The 25781-nt window shown below is 40.5% G+C and overlaps 1 protein-coding gene across 3 annotated transcripts in view; it reads right to left on the reverse strand.

Moving 5' to 3' along the window:
• Positions 1-25439, reverse strand: part of Tcf20 (transcription factor 20) — an 88993-nt gene extending 63554 nt beyond the window's left edge. For all 3 annotated transcript variants that reach the window (XM_052161711.1, XM_052161710.1, XM_052161709.1), the window contains exon 1: positions 25369-25439. The gene's annotated coding sequence lies outside the window, so the exon portion shown is untranslated. The remainder of the gene's footprint in view (positions 1-25368) is intronic.
• Between the last annotated feature and the right edge of the window lie 342 nt (positions 25440-25781).

Genomic DNA, 25781 nt, shown 5'->3' on the forward strand with positions numbered 1-25781 from the left:
ATGTGCAGCCATTAAAGGTACATGTCACCTTTCCCGGCCCAAGGCCTTTTTTTCCTTATCATAAATATTTTCAAGTTTTTTAAGAGGCAGAAAGTGATGAAATTCTACTTCAAGTATTTTATAGGGTTTTTTTTTTTTTTAATTTAAACTATGTGAGAGATCGTATAGCCATCTTTGAGAGTTTTGGGGTGGGGTTGTTTTTGTTTTGTTGTAGTTTGAGACATGATCTCACACTGAAGCCCCAAGTGCCTTCAAATGAATCATGGTAATTCTTCTACATCAGCACATCTAAATGCCAACACTAGTGGCTTAGTCTCACTTAATCTTAGTGATTTCTGTGATATCATTGGCCATTCTACAGACAACATAACTGGGGTTAAATAACTTACACAATCTATACAGTTGGACAGTGAAAACAAGCTGGGGCTGACACCCCTAACCTCTACTGAGAGCTATTATCAGCTCTGTAGTCTCACTTTTGTTAAAAACTGGTACTATGGAGTAATAATGAATTTGCTGACATACCATTTACCTTCAAAATCCCACGGAAATCTCTGACATCGACATCTACCTAGAGCATAAGGCACACACAGCACTGTAAGAAGTTATTTTCCCCTAAACTTTCTCCACAGTGTAGAACCTTTGGTTCTCCTAAGACTGAGCACAGAACATGCATTCAAGTACTAGTAAGCTGGCAGTACAATCAATCTTTTTATAAAAACAAGCTCACATGTGAAAGCCAACATTTTTAGAATGGGGATATAACTTAGCATGCACAAAACAAGCAAACAAACCAGTTTTACTTCAATCTATAAGAGAAACTAACAGTTAAAAAAAGCTTTCTATCCCTGCCTCCAATCTCTGCTTTGAACCTCTGAACTTTGAAGTGTAAGGAGAAGCAGGCTGGATTTTTTTTTTAACCTTATCTACAAGGGGCTAAATGTCACCACTTGATAGGTAAAAACTGCTTTACTTACTATTAAAATGTAAATAACGCCAAACAAACAAACAAACAAACAAACAAAACAAAAAAGGTTTCTTAAAGCTTTTTTCCTTAAAAGGGCTTTTGGAAATTACTTTCCAGAGGCTGACCACGAAAAGCAAGCTTCTACATGTAGTTCAAGACAATATAAAAGCACTAAGAGCTACTTTAAACTAGATATGGGGGACACTAGTGTTTAGGATCCAAAAAGCTCTTGTAACACTATACATGTTAATTTATGGTGAGTTAAACCCAAACAACACACTAAAAACGACGATGCCAGCTGACAATTTCAGGAAAGAAATGTAAAATAGGACAAATAGACTTTAATGTGTCTCTGGCCTTTTTGAACAAACCAATGAGAAAAATAATCAAAGCATTCCAACTTGGATTTTATTGAAGGTACCAAAGCCATAGCTCAACCTGTCAAATGAAACAAAAGACAGAACTAGTCTAGTTCTCGAAGTCTAGTCCACTCCAGATAAAAGCCTATGGACCTTTTTACAGTTTACTCTCCATATAGCTGAGGATGGAGGTGTGGGGGAAGCCTATATGGATAATTAAGTCCTGTGAAACAAAGATAGAAACTGAGAAAAGTAGGTGAGTAGATGGTTGTAAAATTCCACTGTTGCCACAAAGCTACCACAACTCCAAAACAATATATTAGCTCTCAATCTTTCTATTTTATTTTTTAAACTGTGTGTGTGTTCCCAGGTATGGGTACACATACATATATGTGTGTGACTTGCATGAGAAGGTCATACAACAACCTTGGATGTCATCCTCAGGAACATCTACGTCCTATGAACTGGAGTACACTAATTAGTGTAGCAGCCAGTAAGCCCCCAAATCCTCCTGTCTTAATCTCCTCAGTGCTGGGGTTACAAACATGAGCCACTTCACCATGAGTTCTGAGTATCAAACTCAGGCACATAAACTCAGTCGTTGTGCTTACAAGTGCATTCCTGACCAAGGCACCACAGCCCCACAGCCTTAGAGCGCTTATGAGTCTCAGTAAACTAAAGGTAGTTCTAAAACACTGAGCTTCTCTCTCTCTCTCTCTCTCTCTCTCTCTCTCTCTCTCTCTCTCTCTCTCTCAAACACACACACACACACATATATATTATATAATATATATATTATATATATATATATATATTCAAACCCACAAATCAGAAATATAAAACTTCAACTTCAAATTAAGAAGAAATTGTCTCTTTGCAATGTACAAGAAGGGCACCAACAATTGGCAAGTTGGAGGGTAAAGAGATGGTTAAGCAGCGAGGTGGTGGCACACACCTTTAGTCCCAGCATTCCAAGGCAGAGGCAGGTGGATCCCTGAGTTGGAGGCCAGCCAAGGCTGCACAAAGAAACCTTGTCTCAAAGAAACCAGAGGAGGAGAGAGGAAAGGGAGGCAGGAGGAAAGAGGGAGAGAGGGACAGAGATAGGGACAGAGATAGAGATAGAGACAGAGGCAGAGACAGAGACAAAGGGAGAAAGCTAAGCAGTTAAGAGCTCATACAGCTCTTGCAGAGAACCAAGTTGGGTTCCCTGGGTGTATGTAGGGGATGACCTTATAACTTCAGCCCAGGGGATCTCTAGTCTCCACAGACACTACACTCACATGCACATACACAATTTAAAAGAAATCTTTTAAAAATTAATTGGCAGGTTAATTTAGATTACAAAGAAACACAAAAGGAACCAGCAAGATGGATCACCTTGTCTACCATTAAGACTAAAACCTAAGATAGACCTGAGATTATTCCCCAAAATCAACTCCCCAAGTTTTCTGACTGTCCTGCCCCAGGTACATAAACACATTGCACATAACAACAAATAATAATACAATTTAAAAAGTAAAAAGGCAAATCAATGCAGCAGCACTTATATGCAACATAAGATCTGCACAAATGCTGTGACTTCTAGACCCCATTTTAGATTCTCATATTACTAAGAAAAAAGGGCAGGAGGAATGTAAATAGACAAAGAAATAAAAAAATAAAAAAACAACAAAAAAAAAAAAACCTCCTAAGAAGTCTTTTAGCTTTCCTTTGCCAGAGATCTGAGGATCAGTGAACATAAAACCCAGCACCCCTCAACTGATAACTCCTCTGATGTGATGATGAAGTTGGTACTATGATACATGACACACTAGTGTCTATCCTGGAACAAGGAATGGCTACCACTACTCTTATCTGCAGACAAGGTCAAATATTTTTTAAAAGATTTTTTTAAAAAAATCTAGAAATATAATTATATTTTAGTAAGCAAAATAAGCAAATATACTTTAATTTTTAGCAAGGTACAAACTATGCCCCTATTAAGTTGTTTGGTATTGATTCTTCTGAATAATACGTTGAAGAAAGTACTATAATTAGAATCAGGAAACCTAAGTGTAAACACTTCCTAGTTTTTAATCTTTTGCCAAAAACCTACCCATACTACTTTTCTCATTTGTAAAAATGGAATACCTCACAGTAATGAACTACAATAATGTAAATTATCATCATAGTATCTCTACCTTCATCTGAACCCTCTCTGATGTCAACTTCTAAACCAATTTTTAAAAATTAGAAAAAAGAGGCAGGAGCTGGTGACATGGCTCAGCGGTTAAGAACACTGACTGCTCTCCCGAAGGTCCTGAGTTCAAATCCCAGCAACCACAAGGTGGTTCACAGCCATCCATAATAAGATCTGACACCCTCTTCTGAGTATCTGAAGACAGCTACAGTATACTTTTCTTTAGAAAAGAAAAAAAAAAAGGTAAGAGATAAGCAACAAGAATCAGAAAACAGATTAGCCACAAATCAAACAAAAGCCAACCCTAAAAACAATATATAGCAAAGACGGTTAATTTCCACATCATTGTCTAATGAGGAAAGCAGGAAAACCCCCTATCCTGGGCTCCATAGTCCATTCATTAAAAACAGCCTCATCAGTCCTCTCTAATTCAATCAAGAATGCAAAGGGCCATCTCCATCACACAGATGGGACCACAAGCCACATGCCTAGTTGCCATTCTTCCTAACCAGGAATACTGCCTGCCTATCGGAAACCTTACCTAGAGGCAGAGACAACCTCTGGGTAAGTGCAAGAATTTCTCTTTCTTGCCTGACTAATCACTGGCCTAAAGCTAGTAAACACCTAAACCTCAAGCCATTCTAAAATATGCTCAGAGAACAAAAAGCTAACTAGAAGGTAAAGCCACACAAGCTAAAGTTGAAAGTAAGAAACCAGGATATTTTATGAAAATGAAAGGAAAGACTTGAGTGTGGTAACTATACTCCCAGAGCTTGGGAGGATAAGGTAGAGGAGCACTATGCTGCAAACTGAAGGTCAAGTTGTTGAACTTATTAGCAAGGTGTGGCAACCCTATCCACAAAATCAAACAGAGGGTAGAAAAATTTTAACAAAATAGTTCATAATTGTCTAAGTGTTAAAAGGAATAACTAAAATTTATAGTCATTACCCCATCAGACAATCTGATTGGCTTAGTTACTAGATCAATCACCCTATGAAGTCCAACTATTATTTCCATTTTTCTAGACAAGAAAATAAACACACAGAATAATTAAGCCACTTGTTTAGAGGTGCACTGTGAATAAATGAGAGATATAAAGAATCAGGAGTGGTAGCACACGCCTTTAATCCCAGCACTTGGGAAGCAGAGGCAGATGAACTCTTGAGTTTAAGGCCAGCCTGTTCTACAGAACAAGTTCCAGGATGGCCAGGGCACAGAAAAACCTTGTCTCAAGGAGAACACATCAAAACATCAGGCAACTAGACCTGGAAAGATGACTCATCAATTAAGAGCACTGGCTGCTCTTCCAGAGGACCTTGGGACAATGGTCAGCATCCACATGATGGCTCAAAATCATCTATCCCAGAGGATCCAATGCCCTCTTCTGACCTGTGGTATTGCCCACATGTGGTATATAGACATACACACAAACAAAACATTCATACATATAAAAACAAGTAAATCTTTAAAAAAAAAAAAAAAATCAGGCAACTAACCAATAACTGCCACTGTGTAATTTACCTAACCAGTTCAGCTACCTGTATTGACTAGCATGCAAATTAAGATATAGTATAGTATCTCTAACCTTATGGACACTTAGTTTGAGGTTATTGGTACAGTAACTTGAGTTCATGAAAATAACTCACTTTCTGCTTCCAATAATAAACGTTTTTGTGTGGGAAGGATTAAGTAAAATATAAGTACATGGGTTTTGTTTTTTGTTTTTGTTTTTTTTATTCCAAAACCCCAAACATATTAGTGGTAATTTGCCTTGGAAAAAATGAAAACTCAAAGAAGGCCTGGGGGCATTTGTTGATCTGTCAAAAGTGGCTAAGAGGTCCAGTTGCATGTCTGACCCCTCCCCAACCCTGCACCATGACAGGAAAGCTCCAAAAAGCTGCTTCCTAGATGTAAGAGTAAATTTAAAATTATCCAGACAGTTTAGAACAGTGCAAAACGTCTAACCCGGATCCAAGTGATCCTGGTTTGCTGGTGCCTCAGGCACCTGAAAATACATTAAAATCCTCAGCCTCTAATTACTTCTATAAATACTGCTCCAAATTCCATCTCTAGCTCACAAACATGAACAGACAAAATACTCTAAGAAACATGAAGAACAAGGATCCAGAGGAAGTCCATACTAGAATTAGGAAACTATAATGTAACTATATTAATTATGTTTGTAAACAGGACCTCATTATGTAGCCCAAATTGAGCTCAAACTCACAATCTTCCTGAAGTCGCATTCTCGTGAGTGTGGGAGGCAATGAGTATATCTTTACCACTATACCTGAGTTATATTTAATACGATCCTGGTAATAAAAACCACATTAGAAACCTTGAGGAAACAGAAATCTATTTTTAAAAAAAAACTGAAAAGTACAAAAGCTTCTAACTGTGTTCGTTATCTTAATTAAAAACAAATTAGAGCCAGGTGTGGTAGCTCATACCTTTAATCCAAATGCTCAGAAGGCAGAGGCAAGCAGATCTCTGAGTTCAAGGCCAGCTTGGTCTACAAAATGAGTTCCCAGATAGCCAGAGCTACCAGAGAAAACAAAAAAGCAGAGTAAAGGATTGGTTAACTGAAAGATTGGTCGACGGCTGGAGAGATGGCTCAGCGGTTAAGAGTACTGACTGGTCTTCCAAAGGTCCTGAGTTCAATTCCCAGCAACCACATGGTGGCTCACAGACATCCATAAGATCTGATGAGCTACAGTGTACTTTCATATAGTAAATAAATAAATCTTAAGAAAAAAAAGATTGGTCAAAATAAACTACCAAAATTACAAACTAGAAAAGGTGATAGAATACACTAAGTCCAAGATAGAGAATGCAGCAAGGCAGTATGTAAAAACAACAAATAAAAGACCCTAAGCCAGATTCAAGATGGTGAATACATGTATATGTCAGGGATGAGCAAACGAGGGCCTAGATTAAAACATTTAAAGACATGTTGAATTCTATCAATCCCACCATCTATGCACTATCAAGCAAAATAACAGTAACAAAATGCTAGAGAATCAGCATATTAAATTTTTATTATGTTTCATGTGTATAGATGTTTAGTCGGCATCCATGTCTATGCACCACATGCACTCAGTGTCTTCAGGGGCCAGATGAAGTTCCCCAGGAACTAGAGTTGTAGTTACTTGTTAACTGCCATGTAGGTGCTAGGAATCTAAACCCTAGCCCTCTGGAAGAGCAGCCAATGCTCTTAATAAGCTGCTGAGTCAATCTCCCCAGGGAGGCAATTTTAAGGGACTAAAGGCGAAAATTGAAAGGCACCTGTAGGACCACTGACAGAAATATACTACACCGTTAGACAACATTCACATGCCACAGACTCTGGGCATGAAATAAAGAACAATCTTTTAATAAGAATTTCTTTTTTTAAACAAGATAAATCTTTTTGTGGGAGGGGTTGAAAGATATTTTACAATTCAGATTTAAGCATTAGCATTAAGGGAAGAGGCACTTAGAGAGAAAAGACACCTAAAAATATGAGTGTTGGCTTCTCTAAATGATGACCAAAAGAGAAATCTAAGGTAATTCTCAATCAGCTTTATTCATGACATGAATAATTCTGAGTATCTTTTCCTCTATTAACTGAGCAAGTCTGAAGAACCTGAGTCTTAGAAGATAAAAGAAAGTAAATTCTAAAAGGAATTAGTGAGGAAAGAAGACCTACTGAAAACATGAAATCCTCCAGCCACTTAGAAACTTGCCTTCTAAAATGAATTCTGTTGTTACCACACCCCACTACTTTGAAAATACCAGATATGCACTCAGGTGGGAGAGGAACTGCTGAGGTGAGCATCAGCATAGCCCACCCTTATAGAAGGGAGCAAGGGAAGCTTTCTAAACAACATGTTTAGGAAGCAAGTTTCTCTCATTTCAGGACAAGCTGTTTGCCATTTAGAACAACAATTCTCAGCCTATGAGTCACAACCACTTTAGGAGTCGAACAACCCTTTCACAGGGGTCCCGCATATCAGATATCCTTCTGCATATCAGATATTTACATTACGACTCAAAACAGTAGCAAGATTACAGTTATGAAGTAACAACGAAATAATTTTATGGTTGGGATCACCACAGCATGAGGAACTTAATAAAGGGTTGCAGCATTAAGGTTGAGAACCACTGGCCTAGAGTGAAGTGACAGAAATGACAAGACCCTGCCTCAACTAGATAAAACTCCCAAAGTTGTCCTCTGACCACCACAAACAAGCTCATTCATATTTAAACTAATTTAAACAAAAAAAACATTAGCAGAAAGAATACTAAGTTGCAAGACAATGCAAATCATATAGTATCCGATCTCTGATATAAAGAACTCTTACAAGCCCACAACAAAAACTACTGATTTAAAAAAAAAAAAAAAAAAAAACCTATGAAAAAAAAAGAAGCCAGGCATGGTGTCAAGTACTTACAATCTGAGGCAGCAGAGACAGGCAGATAGATCCCTAGGACTTGTTGGCCAGCCAGCCTATTCTAACTGGAAGCTTCATGCCAATGAGAGACCATGTCTCAAAAATCAATGTGGAAGACATCTAAAGATCACAAGACGTTGTCTTCTGGCTTCCACATATAACGACATGCAAATGTACACATACCAAAGAAGCATGCATCCACACCAACAAATAAGGACTAGACAACAATTCTCTGAGGAAGGAAGAAACACAAATGGTCAATAAACATATGCAAGCGCAAATCAAAACCATAACTTTCCTTCATACCCATTAAGAATAGCTCAGTGGTTAAGGGCACTGACTGCTCTTCCAGAGGTCCTGAGTTCAATTCCCAGCAACCACATGGTGGCTCACAACCATCTGTAACGGGATCTGATGACCTCTTCTGGAAAGTCTGAAGAGAGCAATGGTGTACTCACACCATTATGTAAAATAAATGAATCTTTTAAAAAAAAATAGCTATGGAAATTTTAAAAATTACAAATGCTGGCCCATATATGAAGAAACTAGAAGCCCCATATATTGTGATGGGAATGTTAAACAGTATATCCACTTTGGAACAGAATATAGCAGCTCCTGAAAGACTACACATAGTTAATATATAAATAGCAATTCAACCCTAGGTATCAATATTCGAAAGAACTCAAAACAAAACTTCAGAAACTAGAGAGATGGCTCAGAGTTTAAGAGCACTGACTGCTCTTCCAGAGATCCTGAGTTCGAGTCCCAGTAACCACACGGTGGCTCATAACTATCTGATACCCTCTTCCAGTGTGTCTAAAAAAAGTGACAATGCACTCACAAGAATAAAATAAATAAATCTTAAAAAAGAAATAACTTCAGAATAGATACTATTTTCAACAGTATTTCATATATTTCAGCATAGCCTTAACTGGACTATGTAACCAAGGACAACCCTAAACTTCTGATCCTCCTGACCCCACCTTCCTAATACTAGGGAATTACAAGTATGTGCCACAGATTTGTTTATGGGACAAAGGAGATTGAATAAAGACTTACTTAGCATGCAGCTAAGTAAGCATTCTACAAACCTAGCTATATCTCTAACCCTAAAAAGATACTAAATGCCAATGTTTATTACATTATTCAAAATAGGCCAAAGGTGAAGAGAACACAAATATACATCAATAGATAACGGACAAACAAAAGGGTCCACTGTATACTTATAATGCAGCATTACTCAGTTATAAAAACTGAAGTTCTGCTACATTGTACAAGGACAAACCTTGAAAATAGTGCTAGTAAAATAAGCCAGAGACAAAAGGGCAAACATGATTCTATATATATCACATAACTAGAACATGCGAATTCAGAAACAAATTAGAAGATTGGAGGTTATAAGGGTGTGGAAGAGTAGGAAAAAGGGAGTTATTGCCTAATGCCTAGAGTTTCTATTTGGGGTAATGAAAATGTTTTGGAAACAATGATAATGGTTGCACAACACTCTGAATATAATTAGTACCACTTAACTGTATACTTTAAAGGGGATAAAATGACTATCTCTAATTCATCCACCTATATAAAACACAATGTAATTTTTAAAACAGCAAGAAAAATTAGTACATAGACACTTCAAAAAACAGTTTGGCAATTTCTTACAAAGTTAAGTCTACTTACTAGTAAGCCATACATCTAACTATCCAAATGAGCTAAACTTAAGACACAAAAACTCGGGGCTAGAGAGATGGCTCAGCGGTTAAGAGCACTGACTGATCTTCCAGAGGTCCTGAGTTCAAATCCCAACAACCACACGGTGGCTCACGACCATCTGTAATGGGATCTGACACCCTCTTCTGGTGTGTCTGACAGCTGCACTTTACTCATGTAAATAAGAAAGAAAGAAAGAGAGAGAGAGAGAGAGAGAGAGAGAGAGAGAGAGAATGAAAACTCACATGATTTATATTTGAAAAATAATGTTAGTAACTGAGATGCCTCAATAGTAAACAGATAAACAGACTGGTGATATACCCTAAATTAAATATTGACAATGATAAAAAGATATTATCAATCTTCAGAAAGCTAAAACTAGCAGAGTGTAGCACACGCCTATAATCCCAGTACACAGGAAGCAGAGGCAAGAAGATCATTCCAAGCCTAGCAAAGCTACAGAACAGAGCCTGTCGAGAAAGAGAGCAACACTACAAAGACCCTTCAAGGCAGTACTATACGAAAGACTAGTCTGAAAGGCTACAGACAGCATGATCCCAAATGACACATCCTGGAAAAGGCAAAACTGCAGACAGTAAAAAAGATCTGTGGTTGCTAAGGATACAAGGGAGCCACGGAGCCAGGGATGGAGCTAGCACAAACAAGCACATGAGCATGCAGAGAGGGACCTATAGTTAGTCACCCTGGTCATTGTGGTAGAACCATAAAATTATGTATTGGCAAATTCCCAAGAATGAACAAGTATGAACTATAAATTTTCATTAATAGTAATGTATCAATAATTGTTCATCAACTCTACCAAACATACCACCTAAGTCTAACATGTTAATAGTAAGATGCCCTTTCATGTCCTTTACCAGGCATTCACAGTATACAGACATTCAAGAAGGTAAAACACTCACACACAGCTTGGTGGTGAACAGTTTTAATCTCAGCACTCGGGAGGCAGAGGCATGAGGATCTACAAAGGTTCTAGGATAGCCAGGGCTGTTATATAGAGAATCCCTGTCTCAAAAAAAAAAAAAAAAAAAAAAAAAAAAGAAAAGAAAAAGAAAAAGAAAAAAAGACAAAAAATTATTAATACACAAGTAAATAAATCCTTAAAAAACAGAATAAGGGAATCAATTCTCATGAGTTCTAACTTTCACAAGCATGTCATGCTATGTGCACACCATAATAATGCAATAAGAAATTTAAGCTAAAGAGAAGGTGAAAAAAATAGGCCAAAGTAGAGAAGGGAAGTGGCAGAGTGCTTGCCCAGCACACACAAGATCTTGAGTTCCATCTCCAACACAGAGGAAACAAAACATTACAAACTGAAGAAAAGATTGGTTACAGAAATGTGAACACCAGGCAGTGGTGGCATGCACCTTTAATCCCAGCACTAGGGAGGCAGAGGATATGAGTTTGAGGCCATCTTGGTCTACAGAGTGAGATCCAGGGCAGCCTAAGCTACCTGAGAAACCAAAAACAAACAAACAAAAAATGTGAACTTTTGTGGAAGAAAGAATATTTGAGAAAAGACCTGAAAAGTAATAGCTTCAAGTAATAACTAAGGGGTGTGGAGAGATGCCTCAGCAGTTAAGAAGACTGACTGCTCTTCCAAAGGTACCGAGTTCAAATCCCAGCAACCACATAGTGGCTCACAGCCATCCATAATGAGATCTGATACCCTCTTCTGGTGTGTCTGAAGACAGCTACAGTGTACTTACATATAATAATAAATCTTTAAAAAAAAAAAAAAAAAAAAAAGCCGGGCAGTGGTGGCGCATGCCTTTAATCCCAGCACTTGGGAGGCAGAGGCAGGCGGATTTCTGAGTTCGAAGTCAACCTGGTCTACAGAGTGAATTCCAGGACAGCCAGGGCTACACAGAGAAACCCTGTCTTGAAAACAACAACAAGCCGGGCGTGGTGGCTCACGCCTTTAATCCCAGCACTTGGGAGGCAGAAGCAGGTGGATTTCTGAGTTCGAGGCCAGCCTGGTCTACAGAGTGAGTTCCAGGACAGCCAGGACTACACAGAGAAACCCTGTCTCAAAAAAACAAAAGAAAACAACAACAACAACAAAGGTCCATTTCCAGTGCTAAAGAGATGGCTCAGTGGTTAAGAGCAGTAGCTGTTCATCCAGAGAACCAAGGTTCAATTCCCAGCACCCACACAGTGGCTCACAATCCAGTTTCAGGGGATCTGATACCTTCTTCTGGCCAGGTATACAGATATACATGCAGATAAAACATTCATATACATTAGAAAAAATAAAAGACCCACTTCTAGAATCTCCATGGACATGTGAATGCTCAAGTTCCCCACATTAAAAAAAAAAAAGTTTCCTACAAAAAAATGTTTGTTTTTTATATCCTATAAAAATACCCTCTTATATAATTAAAATCTAGATTATTAAAATAGTCAATATATAAAACTATCAAGTTATATTATTCAACATATAATTATAAACTTTCATTTTAAATTACTTTTCATTTATATTTGGTTGAATCAGTGGATGCAGAAACCAGATACAGAGGGTCAAACCTAATGAGTCTTCTCTAAAAACACAACATTACACAGTATTTTATAAAATAACATTGGAAATCACCTCCATTCACAAAAACATTTCTAGAAGCTAATTTAGTTAAAGTATTTATATTAGATGAACAATCATGACTTTTTAACATATTTCTATACATAACTATTTCAATAAAAATAACTTTTCATGTAACTAGTGTAACGAGAATAAAAGTATACTCCTATGAAATTTTCATACTGTTAGCTTAGTAGTTAAATCTTATATTTTAATAGAATATTACAAGATGTGTAATTTAATAAAAGGTGAATATGCTGAATTAGATCAACATATAAATTGACTAGCTGCCGTCAAGTGGTGGCGCATGCCTTTAATCCTAGTTAGCACTTGGGAGACAGAAGCAGGTGGATTTCTCAATTCAAGGCCAGCCTGGTCTACAGAATGTATTCCAGGACAGCCAGGGCTATATGGAGAAACCCTGTCTCGAAAAACCGAAAAAATAAAATAAAATAAAATAAAATAAAATAATAATAAATAAATTGCCTGGCTGTGGAATTAAGTCTTGACTCACTTAAAAAACTTACCCTTTTCTTCTTCTCAAATGGCTTAATTTAGAATGAACTAGGCAAAGATAAAACATTAATTTGTTCTTCCCTAGAAACCTGTATCAGCTATTAATTTGCTAATGATCTCAGATATAAAACTTCTGTATGATCAATGCTGTAACTTCACACTGGCCAAGACACTTCTTGAGCTGAATTATCACTAGGTTCCTACAAAAGAATGTCCTAATGAACCACTAGCAAGCCTCTTAGCAGGTACAGATGGGCCAGTATCAAGTCTTATGAATATTCAAATAAAAATGGAGATAGGGAGGGTAGAAATAAGTCTGTTGAGAAATATTTATTAATCTTCTCTTTAAATGGATTACATAAACACTTTTGCTACTATCAAGAATTCAACTTCAATTCATCTTTGATGAATGAATGTATGTGCCCATGTAGTTGTGACTGTGTGAGCATTTGGGTGCAAGTGTGTAAGGCCAGGGGTTGATGACAGCTGGTTCTGCTACATATTAGTTATGCGCCCTCTGATTCTCTTTTTTGGGGGTGGGAAATACTTCTCTCCTGGACCTGGAGCTCAAAGATTTGGGACTGGCCAGCTAGCTCCAGGGATCTTTCTGCATATGCCTGTCCAGAGTTAGGGTGATAGGCAGAGACCACCATGGCACTCCTGGCTTCTTATGTAGGTGCTAGGAATGTGGATTCAAGACTTATGCAACCGGCACTTATCAACTGAGTCATCTCCCTAACTCTCCCAACTCCTTAAACCATTTCAAAATTCCCATCTTAGATACAGGTATGCTGACCAACCAGAAGCATCATTACAGAAATTGAATATATAGATTTCTGCTGATATTATAAAGCCCAGTATTTTGATTTTGAAAATAAGTTGGCTTTTTAAATTTAGTAAACAGTTGCCTGAAAAGCATTCTTTAAAACTAAGTAAACTCAGCATAAATAAGCAAGTAAACTCATGGCAACCATTGAGATAGGATCCTGAACAATGAGAGCAACTGACCCCTTCCATGGCATATTTCTTGGAAAGCTAGCAGCAAAAGTCTATTTTACTTATTATTGATTCACTCAAAAGTTATTTGCTGAGCATAAGCGATATATCCTCTAAGTTAGGAAAGTAATAGTGCATAGTCCTTATCTTTTCACATATTGGTCCTTAAAAGGCAATTCTCCATTCTGCTTTTCCTACAACCCAAAACCAAATCTCTCCAAGGAATCCTGTGTTTACATTATTTGCCAAGCTCTTTCCGATTCATCTAGATTAAATACAGAACCACATCAAGTACAGTTAAGAGCAGAACTCAGAGCCAGGTGCCCAGCATCAAAGCTGGCTCTGCTGCATACTAGTTATGTGCCCTTGGTCATGTCATTCAGTTCTCCCAAGATTCAGTTTGCTCATCTGGAAAATGAAATATCAACACAACCTAATTTTTCTAATAATTAAATAAGTTAACATTTGTCAAGTACTGAGACTATTTAGCTTTTAGAACTTATTACATACAAATTATTAACAACTTGAGTTTTTGAGTTTTGAGTTCTGGAATATCCTTGCCTATCTGTTTTAGTGTAAGGCAGATTTAGTGCCAGAATTTCCTATAAGTTCGTTTTATTTAAACCAGTTGCAATAGTTTAATGCTTCCTCTTATGAGGCTTTGGGCAAGGGGAAAACCAAAAGAGTTAGAAGAAAAACTCACCAATTCATCACATGGTTACAACCTTTTCATGTCTCCACCCCCAGCCTTCCTCACAGTGTGAAAAGACCTCAGTCATAGAATACAACTCACTTCCCAAACCATGCTCCATTTGTGCAAATCAAGAACTCAAATTCAAAGTCAGTCTTATTCTTAGACTGTCTGGGTTCCTCTTGCTCCTGATCACCCACCTTCCTATGCTCAAATTTCTCCTATGGAATATATTAAACCTCAATTTCACTTCCACAAAATCTTTTTCAATCAAAAAATGAAACTCTATTGCCATTATATTTATTTTCGCAAAGCTAGAGATGGAACTTGGGGCCTAGTACATGTTAAGCAAACACTTTACCACAGAGTTGCACCTTCAAGCCCTTTGTCAGGTTTAAACTCTGGGAAGAGGTAGCACTTTATTCAATACAACATACACTTTTTCATTGTCTGTTGACACATGTGCAGGTAATAAACTGTTGGTTTCACTGCTAGTCCAAGAGTTTGAGGAGTCATATTGTTCTTAAGAACATAGTCCCCAGAGCTGGAGAGATGGCTCAGCAATAAAGAGCACTGGCTGCTCTTCCAAAGAAGTCCTGAGTTCAAGTCCCAGCAACCACACTCAAAACTATCTTTAATGGGAATTGATGCCCTCTTCTGGCACACAGGTATACATGCAGACAGAGCACTCAGATTCATAAATAAATAAATCTTCAAAAAAAAAAAAGAACATAATCCCCAAACTGTCCTCCCCAGTGGGATAATTATTCAACACAAATGAGAGTGCTCCTGTTCCAAAACCCCCCAGAAATGCCCAGCTTTCCCTACAGAGCACATAGTTCTTCAGCTTCTTCACCTGAACGCTCAATGCTCCTTCTGGGCCTCTCTGTACTGTTTTTCAGAGCTGAAAAACAGTTGGCCATCCTCTTTGTGGTGATTTGAATGTGCTTGGCTGAGGGAGTGGCACTAAGATGTAGTCTTGTTGGAGAAATTGTCACTGTTCATGTGGGCAATGAGATTCTCCTCCTAACCTCGAAGAGGCAGTCTTCTAGAGGCCTTCAGATGAAGGTGTAGAACTCTCATCTCCACCTGCACCATGCCTGCCTGGACACTACCATGCTCCCACCTTGATGATAATGGACTAACTCTCTGAACCCTATAAGTCCAGCCCAATTAAATGTTGTCCTTATAAGTCACCTTGGTCATGGTGTCTGTTCATAGCAGTAAAACCCTAACTAAGAAATTCTTCAATGTACCCTAGAACCAAGATTTTCATCATCTTGTTCCTATCAGGATAAATTAACTCAGCCCATTATTTCTTCCTCTGAAGTTTTCTCTATTCTTAATTTTAGTCATAGAAACACCCTATAAATTTTCTACAGTTAATTTAAATTCAACATTAATACCTATGTGAAAAGACAAACTCAAAAAGCTTAACACAGCATCTTGGCCAACAGAAAAAATTGGAGAAATAAACACATTTTGTATTACATAACCTCTGACCTACACTGACCACAGATAGAGACAGAGGTTGAGGATAGGTCACAACAGAGCAATGGCTCATGGGCAAAACTGTACTTCCACTGTTAAAGCTGAACAGAACAAGACAGAAGCCAAAGCTAAAATAAAAATGCAAAATGGCTGACTAGCCTGAGAGCCATGTAAAGTGGTTTGGAAATATTTCCCAAGTCTTTATTATTCCTGTAAACAAGGTTTTAGGTAGATATCCAAGAGATAACAGATGAGTTGCTCTGCTAGGACCAGAAAGTGAACTTCACCCCCAAAGCCCAGCCCTGCAATCAAAGGTAAAAGTGCTTCCCATCTCACTCTGGTATTTTATTTTATTTTGGTTTGGTTTGGTTTGAGACAAGGTCTTTTTGCATGAACCTGGTTGTCCTAGAATTCACAGTAGACCAGGCTGGCCTACAATTACCAGGAATCAGCCTGCCTCTGCCTCTCAAGTACTAGAATTAAAAACACCCAGCTTGTGTGTTTGTGTGTGTGTGTGTGTGTGTGTGTGTGTGAGAGAGAGAGAGAGAGAGAGAGAGAGAGAGAGAGAGAGAGAGAGAGAGTTTCATGTACATTTGTGCAGGGGGCTTTTGAGAGTAAGAGGCTAACCTTGGGTTTAGGTCCTCATCAGGTACCTTCCACATTTTGTTTGAGGCAGAGTCTCTGGTCTGAAACTCTGCCAAGCAGGATAAGCTAACTAGCCAAAAAGTCAGCTTTTGGGCATTCAAAACTCAGGTCCTCACATTATAAGGCAAGTGTTTTATCAACTGAGCCATCTTTCCAGACTCCAACTCATCTTTTGCTTTTGGTGTATGTGTATGTGGGTGGGTGCCTAGAAGCCAGAGAATGACACTGAGTATTTTCCTCAGTTGTTCTCTACCTTGTATTTTGAGACAGGATCTCTCACTGGACTCCTTGATTCAGATAAACTGGCTAGCTAGCAAGCCCCAGGTACCCTCCTGTCTCCTTAGCACTAAAATTACAAGTGTGAACACTACAGTGCCTGCTTTATTTGTTTTGCTTTGGTTTTGAGGGTAGGTCTCACTATGTAGCCTTGGTGGACCTGGAAACTCACTCTGTAGACCAGGCTGGCCTCAAACTCACAGAGATCTGCTTGCCTCTGCCTCCTAGAGTGCTGGGATTAAAGGAGTGTACCACCACCACCACCACCACCACCACCACCACCACCACCACCACCACCACCCAGCCTAGAATCTAGTTTAATTTCTAAATTGTTTTCAGATATAATTTACTCATAATAAAATTATTTATAAGCACAAGATCAAATCTAGAGATATATAAAAAATAGACGTTCTTGGCCGGGTGTGGTGGCGCACGCCTGTAATCCCAGCACTTGTGAGGCAGGGGCGGGAAGATTTCTGAGTTCGAGGCCAGCCTGGTCTACAGAGTGAGTTCCAGGACAGCCAGAGCTACACAAGGGGGGGAGGGGGGAGGACGCCAACCAAGTTTGAGGCCAACATGGGCTACATGAGACCTGCCTGTGAACAAAACAAAAAGTACTATCAATCCAATTCCTAATATGAGTTATTTTGGCTTACAAATAAGATGATCCATTTTTAAACTTTCACTCAGCATATTTGTGAGACATCATCTTTATTACAGTACCACAGTACTGTAATATTGTTGAGCAGCCTTCCATTAAATGTATATACTAGTTTATCTTGCTGATGGACAGACATCTGGACCATTTCTAGGATCTGATTATTACAAGAATAACTGCTATAAGCATTCTTGCACATAGCTTAGTTGTAGAAATTTTTGTTTCTTCTGAATAAATACCTAAAAATGAAACTGCCTGGTCACAAGATATACATGTTCAACTTTCTAAGAATTTCTTAAGTTTTCCAAAATGGTTACATCATTTTACACATTCACCAACAGGATAGCAGACTCCTAGATGTACTGTTTAAGAAACCCTGCCTATGCTATAACCAAACTAGCATTCTGCATAAGCACTTCTACTATTTTAAGAACTTTATAGACCCATACCAAGAACACTTTTTCTTCTTATTCCACTTTCTATACTGCTTATCTTCTGGTACTTATTCATTCCACCAACGTCATAAGGATGAGAAAAGGCTAGGCTAGTCACTGTTCTGGCCTGAAGGAACTGAAGAATGAAGGTTGCTTAAGAAAGCAAGTGTCAAGACAGTCAGAGATAGAGCTGGAGAAAGGCAGAGGGGTCAGGTTTCTCTACAGAGTGCAATGGGAAACTGTTAAAATATTCTAATCAGGAAAGAAGTGACTCATGTTCTGGACAAGGTGAGATAGAGGCAAATACGAATAGAAATAGAAGGCTAATGTTTCACTGAGTATGAATATGGCATTAGGGGTAGTCGGGACAGGATGAAAGAAGTATCATTATAGGACTTAATTATGGGGCTGAACTGATGACTCTACAGCTGGCAGCACTGGCTGCTCTTCCAGGGGACCTGAGTTAGATCCCTAGAACCCACATGGCAGCTCACAATGGCAATCTGATGCCCTCTTCTGGCCTCTGCAAGCACCAGGCACACATGTGGTACAGACATACATGGAGGTTAAAAAAAAAAAGCCATACATATAAAATTAAATTAAAAAACAATTTTTAAAAAGAAAGCTGCATAATGAAATAGTACTGTCAGTAATTTGGTGATGAATTATAAGAGTGATACAACCATGACTTGGAAACTGAAAAGGTAGTGAGACTACTGCAGGGGAGGCCTGTGGAAAAGTTAATCCAAATAATGAAGGTAGAATGATTATGTCCTTTTATTTTCACGCACTATGGATAGTGAGTATAGATAGGGACTAGCCAGAAAACCTTAAAGATCATTCATGGTGCCTGCTAAAGGCTTCAGTAAGGAGAAATGTCTGTTTCTGGTTGTCTTAATAACAACTGCAGATACCTAAGTATGGTGGACTATCCTATAAGTCTAGCACCTATAGAGAATCATCATTAAGTTCAAGGACAGCCAGCCTGTTTCCAAAACCAAAACCAACACCAACACCAAAAGTGTGGGGGGGGAGGGGGGCTGGAGAGATGGCTCAGCGGTTTATGAGCACCGACTGCTCTTCCAAAGGTCCTGAGTTCAAATCCCAGAAACCACATGGTGGCTCACAACCATCCATAACAAGATCTGACACCCTCTTCTGGAGTGTCTGAAGACAGCTACAGTGTATTTACATATAATAATAAATAAATCTTTTTTTTAAAAAGGCAGAAAACATCCACTTGTGTGTTTATATTTAAAATTTCAGATTGAGGTGGTGAACACTAGTGACTTCTGTATGTCTTGCTAGGTATTGTTTCAGAAGTAGAGGGTCCCAACTGAGTGGAACTGAGCTAGAAGGATGTTGAGAAGCAAGGGCAGCTGTAAGAGGCTCTGGCAGTGGGTGAAGCTTACAGATGAGACAGGCTCGTCCAAGCTAGGAGGCTCATCTTCCTTCCCAGCTAACTGGTATCTAAACTGCCTTTTGCTTCCCTTTCAATTATGACTCCAGAACTTTAGAGCCAGAAGAAAAATCCCCAGAAAACAAGCAACAGGGGATGGAGAGATGGCTCAGCAGTTGAGTGCTTGCTGCTCTTCCCTAGGACATGAGTTGGCTCCTCAACACCCACATAAGACAGCTCATAGCCTGCCACTCCAGCTCTAGGGGATTCAGCACCCTCTTCTAGCCTTCACAGGCACCTACACCAAATGCATACTACAACTAGATTAAGAAAGAACAATCTAGTTAACGCTATGACTTTACAGCTCAGGAAAAACTCAAGGAATGGTGATTTACACTAAAAGTCAAAGATGGAAGCCTGGTTTTTTGCCAGCCAGCCAAAGTGCTTACCATATAAACATGAGTACATGAATCTGATCTCTAGAACCCACATAAAGCTGGGCACATAGCTGTTCTTCACACAGACATATACATGCACACCTGCATACATATACATATGATATAATGTACTCCAATTTTTAAAAGTTCGCCAGGGTGTGATGGTCATGCATGCCTTTTATGCCAGCACTGAAGAGACAGAGGTAGGTGGATTTCTGTGAGTTCTGGCTGCCTAGTCTATATAGAGTTCGATCACTTCCAGACTTGGTCTCCAAACAAACAAAAACCCCATGAAATTCCAATCTGGAGAAATAGTGTTATCAATATGAAGCAGTATGGACAAAGACTGTGTTACTGTTACTTCAGAAAGACTAACAGTGTTGGCTTCTTAGACCCCACTAACTGGTTTCTTATTCTGATTGTGTCTTGGTCCACAATGCATAACATGGAGAAATGCTTCCTTAGCTCAGTTACAAGGCCTTTTAGATGTGGAGATAACTTTTGACATTACCTCCACACCTCAGTTACAGGACAGCCCTGGTTTCACTTCTATAAAGTAAAAACCATTACTTAGGAAGCCTGACAAATACTCACTGTGTCTGATAAAAAGTAGGAGGATCAGGGGTTCATGGTCATCCTCAGCTACATAGTGAGAATGAGCCAGCCAGGATGGTAGGAAAAAGAGTAGGTTTCCTGAGAAGAGTGAGGGTACTACTTCTCCAGGCTATTTCCTTGACCTCTACTGTGGCTGGCCACATAAATGGGAAACAGGCTCTGTGTGTATGGGATACAGCACATTTGTTACAGGGATCATATGTTTAATGATAGTATCAGACTATGAGAAGAGAACATCACTTCTAGCCTTGGGTATTTTTTCCCAGATTTTCAATTTTCAAGGCCAAAGTAAATTACTTAACATTTTTTACTTGTCCTAAAGATTAAATCTGTCTGGCCGGGCAGTGGTGGCTCACGCCTGTAATCCCAGCACTCTGGGAGGCAGAGGCAGGTGGATTTTGGAGTTCGAGGCCAGCCTGGTCTACAGAGTGAGTTCCAGGACAGTCAGGGCTATGCAGAGAAACCCTGTCTCAAAAAAAACCAAATCCAAAAAAAAAAACAAAAAACAAACAAACAAACAACAACAAAAAAAAAAAAAACCAAGAAGATTAAATCTGTCTACCTAGCTGAGAGAAATGTCTACAAAACAGGGACCATCTCTGAAACTGTCATTATCACATTAAGCTTCTTTTCTTTCTTTTCCAGATAGGTTTGTTCACTATGTAGCTCAAGCTGGCTTTAAACTCACAATCCTGCTTCTGTCTCATGAGTTGGTGTCAGATTATAAGCAGGTACCAATACATCCACCTGCATTTTTATTCTCTTTGTAGCTATTACATTCTTATTTACTGTTTATATTCTGTTTTCAGAGAGGCTCATTCTCTATCTGACCTACCACTTCATCTTCTACATTTTAGTGTAGCCCATGAACATTTATTAATGCAAATGACAAGACATATACAAGAGGATTTTAATCAACATTTAGGGATGTGGTGTTCAAACAAAGAAACTATCTCCATATTGTGCTGATAGTCAAGTGTCCCAATCCTACAGAAGAGCTTATAATGGGGTTAGTTTCCCTAGTAGCTAGTATGTTCACATTCTTTTATGTTTGCTTTGTTTGTTTGTTTGTTTGAGATAGGATCTCACTATATAGCTGTTGCCAGCCTGGAACACTATGTAGACTAGGCTAGCCTCAAAGTCATAGAGATCTGCCTGCCTCTGAGAGTGCTGGGACTAAAAGCATGTACCACTACATCCAGCTCTATGTTCTTAAATCTATAAAGAACCACCAAATGAGGACACAGTTATACCAACAACCCCTGTTACATAGCACATCTTCCTGCTAGTACTGTGCATTAACTCAAAGCAAACACAGTCCTAATACAGGAAACTCTGAATTTTATTTGTCATCACAAGAATCTTTTCATCTATAATGTGGGTACCACAGTCAAAAATATAGCTCAATAGCAGAGTGCCTACCTGTGCAGCACGAGTGAGACTCTGCTCTCAATCCCCAGTATCACCTCAAGACTTTCAAGGGCCTAAAACTAAAAATACTACCAACAAGAGAAAGTAACGTTTAAGGCATCCTGGGAAAAGTTCTGTTTTTCATAAATTTATGTCAACAAAGTCTCACTTGGCCAAAGTGAAAGCAATCATGACATGGTTCCTAACACTGCAAACCAGTAACACAGGCAACAAGACAGACAACCTTTTATGACTTCTCTCGCTCTTTCAGCTCCAGACAAAATGGCAGAACTAGATTAAGTATGAGAAACTTCTTACAAAGTAAATCTTAGGGATACCAGCAAAACTAGCCAAGCACGGCAAACTGAAAGTTAAGAAAATTCCCAAGGGTCACAAAACCCACTTTCCAGTATTTCATCCAGATCTATATTTCATCCTCACCAGTTTGGTTGTTACTGAGTGTGCATGCGTTTAAAGAGCCCTAAAGCAGAATGACAGCAGGAAGCTAAGTATTTTAGGGCCACTCATACTAACTGTCTACACCTTGAGCAGACCCTGAGTTAAAAGGAACCCGGTAACAAGTTTTGGGATCTAGGAGAAGAGAGTTATATCTAAGCCTCTCACTAGCTTATGTACTCTAAGGAGAAGGAATAATGAACTCTTAGGTCCACTGGGTAGACATTTTAGCACAGGAATTCTTTGGCCCAAGTTTATACATTGTTTTTGTTTTTAATGCAAATGTTAGCATCCTTTCCTCTCTAAGTTAAAACTTAATAAAGGCAAGTCTCCTACTATCTTACTAATGTAAGATCTCTCAGATGCATGCATACATACACACACACACACACACACAAAATACCACAGTAAAGTTTTATAGTAATTTTTCATAAGCTATAAAACAAGCATAATACATTCTTGAGTGTGATAGGTGGTATTTTTTATCTTTTTTTTAAGATATATTTATTATTATATGAAAGTACACTGTAGCTGTCTTTAGACACACCAGAAGAGGAAGTCAGATCTCATTACAGATGGTTGTGAGCCACCATGTGGTTGCTGGGATTTGAACTCAGAACCTTTGGGAGAGCAGTCAGCGCTCTTACCGCTGAGCCATTTCACCAGCCCAGTGATAGGTGTTTCTAATTTGAGTAACTGACACTTTCTCTTTTTCTTTTTTTTTTGGAGACAAAGTTTCTCTGTGTAGCCCTGGCTGCCCTGGAACTCACTCTGTAGACCAGGCTGGCCTAGAACTCAGAAACTCCCCTGCCTCTGCCTCCCAAGTGCTGGGATTACAGGCGTGCGCCACCACCGCCTGGCGACACTTTTTCAAATCATACAGTGAAACATGAGGTCATAATTCAAAGTCCTAATAGAATTTCATATTTTAGAAAATTCCAAATAACTCATCCAAGGTCTTATGTGTCTCCTTATGTGATAAGACTCATTTTAACTAATATAAAAGAAAACATTCTTCTAACACATACACAAGATAGATATTATAAGCCCATTCCCCCATCCATGTTAAAAGATCGTTAAGACTATACCGACCAAATTTTTAAATAAGTGATCTAAGAAAAACATAATGAGCTATGTTTTATGGGGAATTGAGCTATTAACCCCAGGTGAATAAAATCAGGGGGCAGAAGGATCACTGGAAGTTCAAGGCCATTCAGGACTACATAGCCAAAAATAAAAAAAATAAATAAAAAACCCGCACAGGATAACAGGATATCACATTAAACATATATCCCTCAAATATTACAATACTAAACATCTTAGAAAAAGAGCAAAATCCAAGTTGGTCTAGGAGTACTTACTATGGAATCAGTAAAACTAACTGGGGTTTTTCAGCATCTGCCAGGAAGTACCCTGCTACCACTAGGAATAAACCGGGGATGCAAATAATCCACTGCATCCTGAGGTGGATATTAATTCTACTGGCCTACATCACACAGCTAATTCTACTTTATCCCTGCTCCAAGACTGAAGTTGGAAATTTCAAGTTAGCCAAGTAAGAGTCACCTAAAAGATCTTGAAATAGCATCCCTTCCCAACATGGAAAGGGCTTCCAACAAAAACAAACCCAATCATCTCATCCTTATTTCCCAATTAGCCAGTACTTTTTCTGAAAACTCTATCACACACACACAAAAAAAAAACATAATAATGTGCATTCAACATAGACTAGACTGCTATTAATAGTGTGCATTTTCTCTTCAAAAGCACAGAAAAGCACTGGGAATTGAGCAAAAAGTACCCTGACCAAGTTCTTTTTCAATCCAGTGAGGCACATCTTACATCGCTCAGAAAAGTTCCTATGGTCAAAGTGAGTGCACAAAACAGGAGTGGAAGACCCACCAAACCAAACTCAAATAAACCTTCGAAATGTCTGGCCTGCAAGGGAGTCTTTAACAGAAGTGTAATTGAGGCATGAGAGGGTAGGTAACTTGCCCAGGGCTACAGTTTATTTGGTGGCCATGCTGGAAGTGCATTCCAGGCCTCCTCGATCGGAATTTAGTGCAGTTTCCCCAGCAGCCAATGCCACCCCGTGTAAAACCTTTTATAAAAACTCTTCACTAAGGCTGTTAGCATAAGGGTCCAATTATCATTCAAAGATCAGCCTGTTAGATAATAGCTCAAAAATTCCATCCATTTTATGGCATTTACCAGAGTCATCTAATCTCTGGAGGGAGAAGGCAGAGCTCGGGTAGAAACCCCTAATTCTGATTCGTCCCCAAAGGAGTTGCAAACAGGCAGGCAAGCAACACTGGTGTCCGCACCCACAAACCGTGGAGGAATCCGCAGCTCCACCGCCCCACACACACACTAAACTCCACTCCCACCCCGGCGCACTCCAGACATCCCACCTCCCGCCGCAGGCCGGAGAGCAAACTCTTCTTAAAACCACCACTTTTCCGTGAGAATGAGGAAGAGAGACTCAGAGCCTCGCCTTCCCAAGCCCTACCCGCGAGAGCGAGCTCCTCCGTGAACTCCGCGGGACCCCACACCCCGCCTTGCTCACCACGGGGGGGAGGGGAGAGCGCCCCACACAGGAAGTGCATCCTGCGCCCCTAGCTCGCGCCCCGCCGCCGGGTACCTGCCCTGGGCCGCCAGCAGGCGACCCTCAGCCGCATCCACATGGCCTCAGGTGTGCGCGCGGCTGCTCTGCCGGCCCGGCCGGCCCCTCCCCGGCCCGCTCCAAGCCCGGCCCTCCACCACGCGTGCCTCGCCCCCAGCCCGCAGCCAAGAGGCCAGCAACGCCGGTCCCCGCGGGGCTGCCAAGAACGTGGACCCCTCAGCACCTCAGGCCGCAACGACCAGGTATCTCCGCCCGCAGCCCGAGAGCCTCCGGCCGGCTCTGCCTTGACGCCGGTCCTGGCCGTTGACCCCTCAGCAGCCCACGCCGGTCCCCTCAGCCCCCTCGGCGACTCCCGGGGTTCAGCACTCGCAGGGCGGGCCGGGCCACGACCTGTGCTCCCAGCAGCCAGGATGAGCGGCGCGGCCCGGGCCCGGCCCCTCAGGCTGCCCTTCTTCCCCAGGCCGGGCGGCGGTTACCTGCAGGAGCCCCCCGGCCCGTCCCTCGGCCTCCGCCGGCGCTAGGAGGGGAGGGGGCGGCGGCGCGGCGCGGGGTGGGGGTGGGGGTGCCTCCACCGCCTCCAGCGCGGACGCCCAGGCCGACGGCGGGGCGGGCCGGGGCCGCGGCCCCTAGAGGCTCGCTCCGGCCCGCGCGCTCGCTTGCCCAGTCCCCGCTCCGGCGCGCCTCAGGGAGGGCTCCCCCGGCTGAGGCCGCGGCCGCCTTGCAGGGGCCGAAGGCGGCTCGGCTCCGGGTTTTTTCTCTCCATTCTCCCAACACACAGGAAATAACAGAGCGTCAGGTGACGGCGCGCAGCCAATGAGGCGGCTCCGGGCCCCGGCGCGCGGGCGGGCGGGAGGGCGCGCGGCGGGGCGGGGCGGGCGCAGGGGGCGGG

This window comes from Apodemus sylvaticus, chromosome 17, assembly GCF_947179515.1.
Source record: "Apodemus sylvaticus chromosome 17, mApoSyl1.1, whole genome shotgun sequence".
Taxonomy (NCBI): Eukaryota; Metazoa; Chordata; class Mammalia; order Rodentia; family Muridae; genus Apodemus; species Apodemus sylvaticus.